Source organism: Oncorhynchus masou, chromosome 6, assembly GCF_036934945.1.
Source record: "Oncorhynchus masou masou isolate Uvic2021 chromosome 6, UVic_Omas_1.1, whole genome shotgun sequence".
Lineage (NCBI taxonomy): Eukaryota > Metazoa > Chordata > Actinopteri > Salmoniformes > Salmonidae > Oncorhynchus > Oncorhynchus masou.
Window position 1 is genome coordinate 29198325 of NC_088217.1, and position 6000 is coordinate 29204324.

Below are 6000 nucleotides of genomic sequence, written 5' to 3' on the forward strand. Positions count from 1 at the left end.
AGTTTCTCTATGACTTATTGTAGCAATGTATAATCAGAATAACCTTTATTCACCAAGTACATTTGAATTTAACAGGAATTTGACCTGGTAAAATGGATCTGCCACAATAAACATAATATACAGACAGAATGTATAAACAATGAAATTACACTAATAATATAACGTAAACGATAACACTAAATGCAAAACCACAGGCTACACTGTAAATCTATAACTACACTATAAATTGGTGAGTCAGAAATGGACAACTGAATCATAATGTAAATGTCTGTGTCTCTATTTATAAACAGACTTCACGAGCATGTCAGAGTTGAGGACATTACTCATTTTGCTAAGGAAATATATATATAAAATTCTGCCCAGCACCTGAACCAGTGAGATCTGTGTGTAGCCTATTTTCTCTTCAATTTATACAGGAAAGTCCCCTAGTTTGTCAATGTTGATCTGTCAACAATGAGAAAAGGGATCACAAAATTATGGTTACCATCATCAATGCATTCCACTGAGTCATCGTCACTGGGTCATTACCACCTGGCTCTGTGGTCTACCCTGTCTATTTGCAGAGAGAGAAGGGTGATACGGCGACATAGTCTGACAGTGTTTTCTAAGACTCAGCTGTGCCATTTCCAAGAAGACAGAGAGAACTGTATAAATAGTGCCATTAAATGAGCATAGAGATGCATTCAAATGGCCACATGGTGCGATCAAGGTACAAAGATGGACAGTCGGCATTGTGTGCTGGCTGACTGCTGGCACTGAGGTGAATACCAAAGTAGACTCCTCAATTCTCCAGGGACAGCCAATGAATACCCAGCTTGTAATACTCTGCAGGGGTTTGAATAGAATATAGCCTGGCTGTCAGGCCAACAGGTAACCTACTCTGAGAAGCCCAAGTCAACAAAATGGCTGTGCTGAGTATTAAACTAATAGTTCACTCCAAAATCTGTTTTTTTTAATGTTTTGAAAATTTAAGTGGTCTAGATGAGTCCATGTCTCACATGCCATCTATTGTACAGATCTAAGTATATTCCTCAACAACCCCCCCAGGCACCATCTACAAAGATTCCATTAGATGGTGTCTATCTTTCCCCTTCATTTGGGTTTGAGGAATATAGCTGGATCTACACAACAGATGGGGTGTGGGTAGTGGACTCATTTTGACACTGCACCCCTTTGAGTTTTGAAAACACTTAAACTTTTGTATAGACTCAATAGAGTATTACCTAATAAAACATCTGGTCACGCACTTGCAAAAGTGGCATCAGCAGGAAGGAGTGGTCCAATATGCATTTTTACCACAATAACCAAGTAGCCATAAGCTTACTGTATCCAAGTATAATGCATTGTGTCTCCAGTCCTCCACATAGGGAATACCCTCAAATGGGTTGGCCAACTCCCATCACCTCCCTGCAACCTCCAGAAGTAATAATGGTGCAAAAATTGGCAACACCTGTGAAATTGGCAAGCATTTTACGCTTGGCTACAGCAAATTCACCATGTGCACACCACTGCCTAAACTAGCATAGCTTAACACACATTTAGACTACTTTTATTAAAAAGTCAAATGTACATTGTATTATAATAACTGGATATATCAACACAAGCTCATAACAAACCTCTTGAAACTTTTCTTCGGCCTTACGTTTCTGATGTTGCCAACAACAGCTCCTCCGACAGTCCCACAGGTGCACAATAGAAAGAGAGGCGTTGGTTGTCGTCTGCTAACGTTCGTGTCTGAGATTTTAACTACATTTTTAAACTAACATAATTAACATGATTTGTTTAAATGTCTTGCTGCTAAACCAATACGTTTCATATAGCTAATGTAAGTGGCTTTGGCTAATTACACTCACAATGATTAGTCTTTTTTTTCTCGCGCGCTCCTCAAAGTATGTAATGTACTGCCACCGCGATATTACTCACGAGCTCATTATTGCAAAGTGCGCTCAGTAAACCACGCCCCAGGCATGTTGTTCATACATTGGGACACATTTTATTTGTAATATGGAGATAGGCCTCACATTTTAACAGTGGTGAAAACTATTAAAGTACAAATATTTAAAATAACTACTTAAATCGATTTTTTTTTGGGGGGGGGGTGTATCTGTACTTTACTTTACTATTTATATTTTTGACTATTTTACTTTTACTTCACTACATTCCTAAAGATTATGTACTTTTGGCTCGATACATTTTCCATGACACCCAAAAGTACTCCTAATATTTTGAATGCTTAGGACGGAAATTGGTTCAATTTATGCACTTATCAAGAGAACATCCCTGGTCATCCCATGGCAGACTCACTAAAAACACATGCTTATTTTGTCACTAAAAACACATGCTTATTTTGTCAATTATGACTGAGTGTTGGAGTGTGCCCCCTGACTAAATAATCTGCCATCTGGTTTACTTAATTTATGGATGTGAAATGATTCATACTTTTACTTTTGATAGTTAAGTATATTTTAGCAATTACATTTACTTTGGATACTTAAGAATATTTAAAACCAAATACTTTTAGACTTTTAGTCAAGTTGTATTTTACTGGGTGACTTTCACTTTTACTTGAGTCCTTTTATATTACTTTTACTCAAGTATGACAATTGGGTACTATTTCCACCACTGCATTTTACAATGCTAATGTGTTTGAGACATGCGTAGACTATTGCAGTTAATTTTGAATTTGACTTAATTATAAAAATATATTTGAGTAGCAAGCAGGCAAACGAGTTCCAGACAGTTCACAATATAAAATGTTCTGCCTGAGGGGGGCATTGTATACTAGCAACCTGGTTTGACATTAAATTCACATTACTGTTATTAACCCTTGTACAATGTGTGTAGAGACACAATTTGAGACACAATTTGAGACATTTTTGCAAACAAATTAAAAATTAAAAAACTGAAATATAACATTTACTTAAGTATTCAGACCCCTTACTCAGTAGCACAAACTCCAAAAAGTTATGGGACACTGTAAAGTCCATGGAAAATAAGAGCACCTCCTCCCAGCTGCCCACTGCACTGAGGCTAGGAAACACTGTCACCACTGATAAATCCGCGATAATTGAGAATTTCAATAAGCATTTCTCTACGGCTGGCCAAGCTTTCCACCTGGCTACCCATACCCTGGTTAACAGGGTATGGGTAACCCCTCCCCTCTTTTATGCTGCTGCTACTCTCTGTTGATCTAATATGCATAGTCACTTTAACTATACATTAATGTACATACTACCTCCATTGGCCCGACCAACCAGTGCTCCCGTACGTTGGCTAACCGGGCTATCTGCATTGTGTCCCACCACCCGCCAACCCCTCTTTTTACGCTACTGCTACTCTCTGTTCATCATATATGCATAGTCACTTTAACCATACCTACATACTATCTCAATCAGCCTGACTAACCGGTGTCTGTACATAGCCTCGCTACTTTTAATTTCAAATGTCTTTTTACTGTTGTTTTATTTCTTTACTTACCTACACACACACACACACACACACATACTTTTTTTCTCCACACTATTGATTAGAGCCTGTAAGTAAGCATTTAACTGTAAGGTCTACACCTGTTGTATTTGGCGCACGTGACAAATAAACTTTGATTTGATTTGATTTGATCAATGATGTCGCTCTTGCTGCTGGTGATTCTCTGATGCACCTTTAAGCAGATGACACCATTCTGTATACTTCTGGCCCTTCTTTGGATTCTGTGTTAACTAACCTCCAGACGAGTGTCAATGCCTCCAACTGCTCTTAAATCCAAGTAAAACTAAATGCATGCTCTTCAACCGATCGCTGCCCACACCTGCCCGCCCGTCCAGCCAGCATCGCTACTCTGGACGGTTCTGACATAGATTATGTGGACAACTACAAATACCTACAGTAGGTGTCTGGTTAGACTGCAAACTCTCCTTCCAGACTCACATTAAGCATCTCCAATCCAAAATTAAATCTAGAATTGGCTTTCTATTTCGCAACAAAGCAGACTTTTCTATTGTATTATTGACTGTATGTTTGTTTATTCCATGTGTAACTCTGTGTTGTTGTTTGTGTAGCACTGCTTTGCTTTACCTTGGCCAAGTCACAGTTGTAAATGAGAACTTGTTCTCAACTAGCATACCTGGTTAAATAAATGTGAAATAAAAATAAATTTAAAAAAGTGTTTTGTTGAAGCACATTTGGCAGCGATTACAGCCTCGAGTCTTCTTGGCACACCTGTATTTGGGGAGCTTCTCCCATTCTTCTCTGCAGATCCTCTCAAGCTCGGTCAGGTTGGATGAGGAGCGTTGCTGCACAGCTATTTTCAGGTCTCCAGAGATCTTAGATTGCGTTCAAGTCCGGGCTCTGGCTGGGCCATTCAAGGACATTCAGAGAATTATCCCGAAGCCACTCCTGTGTTGTGTTGGCTGTTTGCTTAGGGTCTTTGTCCTGTTAGAATTGTGAGCCTTCGCCCCAGTCTGAGGTCCTGAGCACTCTGGAGTAGGTTTTCAAGAAGGACCTCTCTGTACTTTGCTCCATTCATCTTTGCCTTGATCCTGACAAGTCTCCCAGTCCCTGCCACTGAAAAACATCACCACAGCATGATGCTGCCACCACCATACTTCACCGTAGGGATAGTGCCAGGTTTCCTCCAGATGTGACGCTTGGCATTCAGGCCAGCATCACTACTCAGGTTCAATCTTGGTTCAATTCATTCAATTTCATCAGACCAGAGCATCTTGCGTCTCATGGTCTGAGTCCTTTAGGTGCCTTTTGGAAAATCCAAGTGGGCTGATTGGTGGAGTGCTGCAGAGATGGTTGTCCTTCTGGAAGGTTCTCCCATCTCCACAGAGGATCTCTGGAGCTCTGTAAGAGTGACCATCGATTTGATTCTTGGTCACCTCTCTGACCAAGGCCCTTCTCCCCCGATTGGCCGAGCAGCCAGCTCGGGAAGAGTCTTAGTGGTTCCAAACTTCTTCCATTTAAGAATGATGGAGGCCACTGTGTTATTGGGTACCTTCAATGCTGCAAACATTTTTTGGTACCCTTCCCCAGATCTGTGCCTCGACACAATCCTGTCTCGGAGCTCTACGGACAATTCCTTCGACCTCATGGCTTGGTTTTTGCTCTGACATGCACTGTCAACTGTGGGACCTTATATAGACAGTTGTGTGCCTTTCCAAATCATGTCCAATCAATTGAATCAAGTTGTAGAAACATCTCAAGCATGATCAATGGAAACAGGATGCACCTGAGCTCAATTTCGAGTCTCATAGGAAAGGGTCTGAATATTTATGTAAATACAGTATTTCTGTTTTTTATTTTTAACAAATTTGCCAGCATTTCTATTTCTGTTTTCGATTTGTCATTATTATTGATGAGGACATTTTTTATTTCATCACTTTAAAAAAAAGGCTGTAAAGTACCAATATGAGGAAAAGGTCAAGGGGTCTGAATACTTTCTGAATGCACTGCACACCACTGCTACTGTCTATCCTGTTGCCTGGTCACTTTATCCCTACCTATATGTACAGTACATAGCTTCCTCAATTACCTCAACTCGGTATGGGTACTCCCTATATATAGCCATGTTATTTCTTGTTGTTATTCATTGTATTTATTCCTCATGTCATTATTTCCATTATTTTTTATCTTTACCTCTGCATTGCTGGAAAAGGACCTGTAACTAAGGATTACACTGTTAGTCTACCCCTGTTGTTTACGAAGCGTGTGAAATACAATTTGACATTGCACCCTGCATCACACAAGCCCACAAAGTGACATAATCTGCACCCAGCGAGCAGTTGTTGGGGGTTTAACTGCCTTGATTACGGCAGAACGTCAGATTTTTCAACCTTGCCAGTTCAGGGATTCAAACCAATGACCATTCAGTTACTGGCCCAATGCTCTTAACCACTAGGCTACCTATATGTGAGCCATATTCTGCCAGAGCAATAGCCCTGGCCCTGCCACTTTTTTGTAAACTGGGGGATAGGCTGGAAAAATATAAACACTCAAATT

General features: G+C 40.2%; 1 protein-coding gene across 1 annotated transcript in view; it reads right to left on the reverse strand.

The window, feature by feature from the left end:
• Positions 1–1909, reverse strand: part of LOC135541849 (LIM domain and actin-binding protein 1-like) — a 36694-nt gene extending 34785 nt beyond the window's left edge. The window contains exon 1 of the mRNA XM_064968269.1: positions 1617–1909. The gene's annotated coding sequence lies outside the window, so the exon portion shown is untranslated. The remainder of the gene's footprint in view (positions 1–1616) is intronic.
• Between the last annotated feature and the right edge of the window lie 4091 nt (positions 1910–6000).